Genomic DNA, 10,971 nt, shown 5'->3' on the forward strand with positions numbered 1-10,971 from the left:
GGACTAAGCACATAGACATAAAGCATCATTTCATTCGTGATCTTGTCCACAAGGGTACAATTTGTGTTCAATATGTTTGTTCTAAAGATCAAATTGCTGATATCCTCATAAAAGCCCTCCCACTGGATCAATTTGTGTATCTGAGAACAAAACTGGGTGTTTCAGAAAAAAATTTCTAAGTTTTTTTCTGGTCTTTCTCTATCGGACGTCCAATGAGTTAGAATGGACGTCCGACAGTGTTCTTCATTCCTTTTCCAGAAAAATTTTGGTTTGGACGACTGTGTCGGATGCTTCACTTGGTTCGGCCGTCCGACACTCAAAAATTGAGTCTTATAAAGAAATTCTCAGCGTCATTCATTTTATTCTTACCATTCATCTCGGACGCAACTCTTCACATTCTCTCTCAGTTCAAAATTCAAATTTGTCTCTCTTTGGAACAAGTTCCAACAAATTACTCTGACCGATACCTTCTCACACCTAGTGTGTGTTTATTGCACTTCATATCTTCCCCCCAACCGCCAACTACACTATAAATCCCAATTTCTACCCAAAATCCTAAATCACTAAAACTCACCCTCTGTGGACAATTTGTGCTTCCATGGCAGTTCATATTGAACTCTTTCACTATTTGATAATCATTTGCACTACATCACACAACACAAACACCACTGCATTTCAATCATGGTAAGGATCAGAGGGGGATCCGTGAGTGCTGGACGCTCTTTCAAACTGCGTGATGAAGAGGATGAAGATGTTCAAGTTATTGAACCCTCCATCAAATCACCCAAGAAGAAAATTGAAAATCGTGGTGGAAAAACGAAACAGTCTGCAAGAAAAAAATAGAATGTGCAGACCAGAGAGCCATCTGCTGAACCATCTATTGAACAGATGGAGGAACAGCAATCTGAGGAGCATCCAGTGAGTGACAACGAAGAGGAACCAGCGCAGCCCACCAATGCAGATGTAACTGTAACCAAATCACCCAGGAAGGGAAAAATGACTGCAAAAAGGAAGAGCATTGCTCAATCCAAGGAAAACAAACTGTTGATCCTTCTGGGGATCAGCAGAATGCTGAAAAAACTGCTGAGGATCAGCAAAATGAGGAACCATCCACCAGGAAATCACCAAGGACAAGGTCTGGTGTCCAAAGTACTGCACAATCTGCTCAGCGCAGTGGAAAAAGAAAGCGGCCTGAGCAGCCTGAGACTCAAACTGCTACTGAACCCACTTCCCTACCCAAGTTCATCGATGATGAAGCTAGAGACAGGTTCAAATGGATTTCGCAGAAGGGTTTCATCACCCAGCGGACCATCATCCCCTACGAATTCCGTAAGCTTGATCTTGAACATGTTCTCAACCTGTTTGAATTCCAAAAATGGACTCATCTGTTAACCATTCCAAACACATACTATCCTGACATGCTCCATCAATTTTTTGCTAATCTTAGGAAAGACAGATCACATACTGATCTCATTTCTCGTGTCAACTCTGTTAACATTGAACTGAATCCTGACATTGTTAACTCTGTTTTGGAAACCAAAATTGAAAGTGATTTTAAAGGGAAAATTGCAAACTTCTTTTCATAAGAGAAATTTTCCTCTGCATACCATCATTTTCGTGTTGCAAAATTAATGACCTACTTTCAATCTCATTTTAATACTCCTGGTGAGGCTAGATTGTAGGATCTGAACCCTCAGAACCTGATTATTTTCACCATAATTTCAAACTTGTTGGTGCCCACTGATGGCCACCGAACTGATGCAAATAAAATGGAACTTTACTTGTTCTACTATTTTCTGAAAAAAATCTGAATTGATTTTGGTTTTGTTATGTGTAAGTTTCTGCTCAAGATAAGTTCTGACAGCAGTAGGAAACTGTCCTATGAAAAATTTCTGACTCCTATTTTCAATCATTTTGAAATTCCTTTTACTGGCAAATCCCCAAAAGAAAGTGCATCAACTGTGTTTTCAAAGGCTTACTTTGAGAGGAAAAATCTGAATTTTTTTTAGGGTCACTAGTGCTACAAAGAAACTGTGTCTGAGTCTAGGAGAAAAAATCTTCATGAAACCCCTGTCACCCCTAGGACTTCTCGTGACCAGTCAATGTATGCGACACCCTTCACCATTCATCCCAGAAAATCAGCCTCAAAATTTCCTTCATCCAACCTTGAGGTCGTCACTCTGCTTGAGGATTTCAAACAACATATCTTGCTTCTTGAAGATGGCTTGATGATGACCATGACTTCTGATCAACAAGCCACCTTTGTTGCCAAAAGGAATTTGCTCGTACCTCCCATTCCTCCTGAAAATTAAAATACACACCGAAAGGAGCCTAGAACTGAGCCAACCACTGAGGCCACCCCAGAGTACCGTGCCTCCAATTCTCAACCACAAGACAAGGGAAAAGCTCCGGCAATTGAAGAAGAAACTGAAAAAAGGATGAGGATGAGGACACTGAGGAAGAAGACCCTTCTCAATTTCGTCTGACTAGAAGAAGGCCTGCATCCTCCAAGATCACATTTTAGGCACCCCTAGGCACATGTACCTCATGGTAGTTCATAATTAGTTCTTGGCATCCTTTGCGTTTCAAACCTTATGTGTTTTGTATTAAGACTTCTACTTTCTCTTTCACTGCTGGTCTGTAAGAATACTTCGATATTTTGTGTACTTTGAACTCGTGACTTGTTATTTCTATGTTTTTGGATGACTGTCTGACATTGTTTGTTAGACAATATTCTGTATATGAATTTGTTGGACAATATTCTGGATGAATGTCTGTTGGTCTGTAATGAATTTGGTATTCCTATGATTTGTTGACTCATGATTTGTTGCATGAATGCTGAGCATGGTTGATTTAATATGGCCATGGCAGTCAACCTCTTCTGAGCTGAAGGGAGATGCAAAGAAGGAGATGCATTATGTAAGGGGAAGTATGTATAAGGGGGAGTATGTGTAATGGATTGAATATGAACTCTCTATGTGAGGGGGAGTCAACCTCTTCTGAGCTGAAGGGAGATGCAAAGAAGGAAATGCATTATGTAAGGGGGAGTATGTGTAAGGGGGAGCTATACTTAAAATTTCTGTTGCTCCATCCATTGTTTTGTCATCATAAAAAAGGGGGAGATTGTTCATCTCAGTCCGTATCTTTTGATGATGACAAAACAAATGGATGACACTAATATTTCCTAAAATAGATGTTTTCAGATTTGGACCAAAACTGGCTAACAAATGTTGAAGTATGTGTCGGACGCACAAAAAGTCTGCATCGGCCGTTCGACAACCTTCGAGTAACTTCGGACGCATAAGGAACTCACTCTCGAACGTCCGAAGAAAATGAACCAAGCTCTTGTCGCGCCCCACTTTTCGATTCGAATGTGATATGAGTGTGAAATGTGGTGTGAACGTGTGCAAAAATGAAAAGTAAAAAGGCCATGGGACTTTGGAAAGCGACGATTTGGCCAAATGAAATTTTAAAAAGGGTTTTTTAAATATGAAAACGGAGTCGCCACTTCTGGTTGACTCATCTTTTCAGGACCAATCAAGTGACTTTATTTTTGAAATGGCTAAGGAAATGGGAGATAAGAATCTGTCTCATTTTTGTGCCCCAGTTGTATGTAATCCTTTTAATGTCACATCTTAGTGAAAGCAAAAAGTTTGTTACCCTTATTTTCAAGAAAACTTAGTCAACATACAAGCTTTCTAGGCTTGTAACGTATGGACAGAAGTGATAGCTAAACATGTGGAAACGGGTTATGCCCTTATGATCACAAATGATTTGATGAATTTCTTATGAGCATGATCCTCACTTTGGATTGTCATGAAAGAATAAGTCAACGATGGACTTTATTAGCTTGTAATTTGGCTTGAAAACGATAGTTTAAGACTTTCAAGGATATTGCACCATAGATCGCATTTTTTCCAAAATTGCCCCTATTTTGAAATCAAAAGATCTCAGACTTTGTTTGCATTTTTCTCATCACTCACTAGAGACTTCAGCGTCGAATTTTCTGCATTTTCTTGCATTTACTTTTCTTTCTTCGCTTTTTGCCTCTTTTCCCTTTCCCTCGAGCTGATGGGTTTTCACATGGTGAGTAGCGTCAACCTCATACTCAAGCAATTCAGAAATACAGCTAAAATTTTCCGGCATCAGAAATTTTCTTGACAGGACCATTGCAAAGAACAAACAGGAGTCAGGACTTTCGGCTTTTGTAATGGGGTCAGGTGGGGTGTTTTAGAAAAGTTGAGGCTTGAAGGCAGATTTTAAAAAGGTTTGAAGAATCTGAGATCGCATTGTTACGCCAACCCTATTTTAGGGCTAAATCAGAATTTGCCCCAGTTTATGCTCAATTGAGGCTTTTTCTCTTTCATTTTGTTTTTCCCTCGGCCTTTTGCCATTCCTTTGAAATTTTTCAAAAATTTGCCCCAGTTTATTTGAACTGAGGTTCTCTTTTCTTTTCTTGCCTTTTGATCTTGTTGCTTTTCACTTTTCCGCTTCTTGAAATTTTCCTTTTTCAACCCAACTTGCCCCCAGTGTGGGGTTTGCGATTCTCAGGGGTTGCCAAACGAAATAATTTATTCTGATGGCTCAAAAGGGATAACTAGGGATAGAATGTTCGATTGGAAAAGAAGATAGCCTGACTTGTATTCTGTTCCTTACAATAACTCTGAAAGGAAACTTTCGTTAATGCGAAATTTTTGCGTGTATCTGAATTAATTGACTGAGGAAGACCCTTACTCATCCATATTTGTGAAACATAGGCGATTCATATGGACAAAAACCCTTCCTTTTCTTTTTCAAACTTGGAACCCAAGTGGAACCAAATTTCCCCAATTTGCAGTTCCCTCCTTATTCTAGCATTTTTGCTTTTCCCCTTTTCTTTTCCTTTTTAAAATTTCCCAATCTCCTTCCCCAATGCGAGGTACGATCATAAGTGCATTCGAAAAGAACCACCAATTTTAGCTCAAATGAGGACGCAAGGGATAAATGGTGTTTAGATTGAAGAAATGATGGCCAAAGTATCATTCTTACACTTCATGACAACCAGAGTAACGAAATGCTCATTGACAATCCATTCCCTTTTGAAAGTTTTCCAATGTAGGGTAGAGATCATTAAGGCGTTTATTTGGAAGGAAATTATTCTTCTATAGGCTCAAATGGGAGAGCAAATGATAAAAATCTGTATAGGTAGTGAAACGAATGCTTGAAGTATCATTCCAAATTTTCAAACAAATAAGAATAATGCACATTTTTGCTTTCACTTAGATGTGATTGAATCGGATTAGTTACCGCGGACATTTTCAAGCAAAAGTTGCCCCAATTTACAATTTATCAATCAATGTGACTGATTTTATTTTGGGGTCAAATGAAGGAGAAAAGGAATCTCATAGGGCCTTTTGAGTGACCTCTTTTAATTCTGAACACTCTTATTATGAATTTTCAGGCCGGAGGTTGAAAAAATCCCAATTTAGTCTTATTTCTTAAAATTCATCATGAAATCTCCAATGAATAAGAATAAAGAATGAAATGTACATAAATATACACAAAACAATGATTGTCCAAAAAGTTTATTGTTGAAAAAGTTTGAAACAAATTTTCTCATTCAATTACGATACAAGTGAGAAGAGAGAAACTTGTAAAGAGCTCCACATATACACTTTTTGTCTCCTTTTCAACTATACAAAATTTCCCTTTGGAAAACAATTACAACATCTCTCAGAGGGTTTTCATCGTAGGATCCGCCCAAGAATCAAATAACACTTGTACTCTTCAAACTTTATTGGACTAAAATTATCATCAGATATAGAAGAATATTTTCATCTTATTGAAACATTTTTATGAATGCAGGGGAGGGGAAAACAAAAGAAAATACCCCGAGTTAGTAATCAAGACTATAAAATCGGTATGCATGCCCTATGGGGGAACCCTTTTTATGCCAAGGGTAGGCCTAGCATGAAAATGCAATCCTCCAGAGCAGGCACTATACAATACCTGATGGATCCAATCAGCTTATGGAGTGAAAAATAATTTGAAAAATTTGGCCCATTGGAATGAAAAGAGACATTTGTCCTAAAATGAGGGAAAAGTCCGAATGGATTGCTACTTTGATCGATGCATGAAATAATGTGTAAAAGAGATTGCAATGTCTCAATTAATTTATTCGGTGACCCTTAGACTTAAACCCTAAAAAGGGAAAAAACGGGTCAAATGGATTGGATAAAATTGATGATTTATTTAAAAATGACCAAATTGCCCTAAAAATAGGTAAACTGGTCAAATGAATTAAATGAAATTTGATTTATTCAAAAACGACCGGATGACCCTAAAAAGGGTAAATTGGTCAAATGACCCTAAAAAGGGTAAATTGATCAAATGACTTGACGATTTATTCAAAAACGACCGGATGACCCTAAAAAGGGTAAATTGGTCAAATGAATTGGATGAAATGAATTTATTCAAAAATGATTAAATTGTACTAAAAGTGAATGAATTGAAAAAAATGGATTGGATAAGATGGATGATTTGTTCAAAAATCGATTGAATTATTCGCCACTGGGTGGTTTCAAGAAATCATTACAATGCCTTGGTCTATGAGCTTCTAAAAATCAAAATTTTGGCCTCAATTTATTTATCGTCTCAATAGGATGAATCATTTGTGAATTTCTTCAAATTAATGTCCTTCACGCAAGGGATTTTTACCAATTTTTGATAAAATGGCCAAAAAGTGATTATTAGATGCTCATATTCCAAAGATCACTCTACGAAAATGATCGGATCCTACCTTACCTTGTGCACTACCCTTTTGGATGGTACAAAAATGTAAACGTGCAAGTCTCACTGGATTAAGTATCCGAGACACAAGGTGGCTTATTCCTAAACACGGGATTCCCTATGTGGCATTCCCTTTCTATGGTTTATGCATGATGCCATTTATTAAAGCGATGTAAAACATGCAATTTAAAATGAAATCATGACATAAAAGGACCTTTTATACGCCAAGGTAGGCTTAGAATGCCATGCAATTATTAATCTATGAATGCAATACCAAAAATCTTTAAACGTGCAATAACCTATCTACGAGGGTAGGTTCTAAAAGAAGGTCATGCCAGACCTCTTATTTGCTAGGGTTTGTGAATGCAATGGGGACACAAAATCAAGAAAAGTTAGTTCACATAACACATTGTAATAACAAGATAAAGCAATCAAAGAAATAAAGCAGTAAAAAGGAAAAAGGGGTTGGACCCCTCCCCTCGTGAATAGTGTCCCTAGCTTAGGAGAAGGCCGACTCTACCCTAGGCAAGCTATCATGGATGCATGAGGTTGGGGTTCGCTAATGCATCTAGACTCGATAAGCTCAGGTCCCCGAGCCTTCAGACTTAGAAACCAAGGGTCATCAATCCCAAGGTTCTTTGTCGGTGGCTCGAGCGATTCCCCAGACATTGCTACGCACACGTCGTGTCACGGCCACATGTCTGAGTGAATCTATCAAAAATCCTTAATCTTCGACTAAAAGCTAAGGGCTATTAACCCAAAGCTTAAAGTGGAAGATTAAGTGACCCCTTGGATCGTGCTACGCACACGTCGTGTCACGATCACACGTCCAAGTAGGTCGCCTAAAATCCTAACAGGGTGGAGTGGCGTGACAAGCCACTAAAAGAAAAAATAAAGGAGGGATAAATATATAAAGCGTATGCACGTATGCTAGTGCTCGTTTGGAGGGGAGGGATCAAGAACCAACGCGAGGCTCTAAAAGGTGACACACCCCCTCCCAAATGCAATGCAAGCGCGAGATAAACAAGTAAACATACATCCAATCAACCAATCACACATACGTGAGTGAGGGAATAGTTGGATACGCGCGTGAGGTAAAGGGTCCTAAAAAGGGAAAATGCAACCCTAATATCCACATGCTATACATAAAAAGGGTAGAAAAAGGAAAAGAATGGCTAAATCAAATGCTCGGACCCACTTAGGAAGTCCCCAGTGGAGTCGCCAACTGTCGCGCCCCACTTTTCGAATGAATTGTGAATGTGATGTGATGTGCGAAGTGTGGTGTGAACGTGTGCAACATGAAAAGTAAATAGGCCATGGGACTTTGGAAAGCGACGATTTGGCCAAATGAAAATTTAAAAAGGGTTTTTTAAATATGAAAACGGAGTCGCCACTTGGTATAGATTTGGGGTGTACCAAGTCACCCAAAAAGTGTTTTTTAAAGACAAAGTAGTAAAACCCTTTTTAAAACGACTCCTAGTCCACGTAAGCCAAAGAAAAAGGTTCGGGGGTCACGTTTGACAAAGGGGAAGGCAAGGATAGAATCCAAGGCACCCCTTTGACCTAGCCAAGGCTAGTTGCGCGACTCAAACCAATTTTTCCTAATTTTTCTACCCAAGGTATGTATCGCGTATTGGATATATCTATATGAGTGCAAAAACCTAGACCTAGGGGGATTGGGGGAAATTTCTCTTCAAAGGTTGAATGGTGCCAATCACATTAATTGTGAAGCCCAATAATGATCCTTTTGGAGAGGTCACACCTAAACCTAAATGACGTGAAAAATGAGTGGAATGCATGCCATGTGAAAGTGTGAGTTTGTGTGAAGTGAGAAAAATGATAAAAGTAATAAGATATAAGTGAAGGTGTGCGAATGTAGATGAAAGTACTCGTGTGCGAGTGAAGATAAAAATGCTCGTGTGCAAGTGAAGATAAAAAAGTGTTCGTGTGCAAGTGGAGATAAAAAAGTGTTCGTGTGCAAGTGAAAGTGATAAAAAGGTGCATGTGTGCAAATGAGACAAAAGTGAAAGTGTAATGATAGAGTGGATTGAGAATGCATGAGTCTAGGGAATTCATGCATATTGGGTACGGGGAGACCTAAATCGTGACTTGATTTTCCCTTTGATTAGAAGGCGAAACTAGCGTGCTAAGGCTATCGAGTAGCCACACTCGCTCGTTTCCCTTATCGGAAGGGGACACTCAAGCAAAATGAACCCTATAGCTAGTATGGGATGCAAAACCTAAAATGAGGGGAAAGGGAGTCGAGGAGCATGCCAAGTGATAAAACTAAGAAAAATGCATGATATGTGGTGAACAAACAAATGATATGCTAATGAGGGGAAAACCCTAAGGGTCTAGCGTTGGACTAGCCCATTCTATGAATTCCGACTAGCGTTGGACTAGCGGAAACGTACATTCATCCATTCCATTCATTCATGGCTATGAAAGCAAGTAGACATGCCAAAATACTCGTAAACACATAGCACATAGCATTTAGCATGCTCGACTAGATGCAAGAGCCTAATAAAGCAATTAAACATGTAGCAACAAAAACAAGCAAGCAAGGGGAAGGGGAAATGGACCAGATGCTCTACGGGCCCTATCTATTACAAGCCAAGAGGTGTACACATACCCCATAAAAGCATAAAGGGGAAGGGAAAATGGACCAGAGGCTCTCCGAACCCTATCTATTACAAGCCAAGAGGTGTACACATACCCCATAAAAGCATAAAGGGGAAGGGAAAATGGACCAGAGGCTCTCCGAGCCCTATCTTAAATAAAAGTAAAAGCCAGTAAATGCATGCAAGGAGGTAAGGAAAGCGGAGTAGGCATGCAATTTCACATAACACGTAGGAGCACATAGGGTCAAATGAAGTGCAAAATGAGGGATAGAGTGTACCTCCCTTGAAGTGACGCCCTAACGTAGTGAAATTACTAATTTACCCTCCAAAATAATAAACAGGTCAAGGTACCACTTAAATGATCAAATAATCACATGAAACAACCATAAACACAAAAAATGGAAATTAAGCATGAAACGAAAATTAAATATGGAATAGACCATGCATGTACGGGCAAAACCCGGTCTAGAGTAAAAGGTCTCAAGAATCTAAAAATGGAGTGCCAAATCGAATGGCCTAAGGTGGAATCCACCATAATCAAATGCAAAAATCACGAAAAGAATGGAAAATTATTTATTAAATTCAAATAAAAAGATTAGCTAAGCAAAATTAAATCAAACGACATCAAGATTATAACATCCACTTAAGGATCCAAAAGCAAGCGTTACTCAATCATTCAAGTCCAATTGACACGTTGTTTGAGAATTTCGAGAACCCATAAGTAAGAAAAAGTTCAAATAATCACAAAGAAACACATAGACGTCAAAGCATTTAAATAACTTAACTAGCCTATGTTTTGAAAAATTAGAACCTAATTGGAAGGGAAAAGAAATATGAGGGGTCAAGGCATCTCAAATTTAACCATTAATTACATGAATTTGGCCCATCGAAAGCATTTAAACAATTGCACAACTAGTGATTCATAAAATTAGGATTAAATTGAAAAAGAAAAGAAAGATTGAGGGATCACTTTGATAGATTTTTCAATGGTTTGGGCCATGGTGAAACAAGGAGAAACTTTAGGGATTAGATTGCAATTTTTGGAAGATTTTCCATGCAAACCCACGAAGAAAGTTTCTGCAATGAAGAAACTCAGCAATATAGTTTCTGTGCTTGCTACTCATTCGGCCAAATTCACATTTATACAAACAACCCAAACACAAGATGCAAGGACTTGAACAAAGATAGGGAGAAATCCAAACGGGCTTTTGAACTCCAAACAGCAAAAGTGATCTGAACCATATGCTAATCTTTGAAAATCAAGAGTTTCTGCAACCAAACAAAGGCTGCTCCCTTTTATTTCCCAAAGCTTCGACAACATCCAGCCACAACTACATCCATCTCATCATGCAAAGAAGTTCATCAAACCAGAAAATATTGACCCAAATCGAAACATGAAATTTGTTTGCAGAAACTAAGATGGCAAATCTGGTTTTGATTTATACCAAAAGAAAGGAAAGCAACTGCAGCAAACAAAAATTCAAATGGCAACTCTAAAACCAAGCAAACTGCTGCATTTTCGTGAGCTCATAGTACGACTTTCTCAGCTCAAACATCAGGAATCCAAGCAATGAAATGCACC

Source organism: Coffea eugenioides, chromosome 2 (genome assembly GCF_003713205.1).
Source record: "Coffea eugenioides isolate CCC68of chromosome 2, Ceug_1.0, whole genome shotgun sequence".
NCBI classification, from domain to species: Eukaryota; Viridiplantae; Streptophyta; class Magnoliopsida; order Gentianales; family Rubiaceae; genus Coffea; species Coffea eugenioides.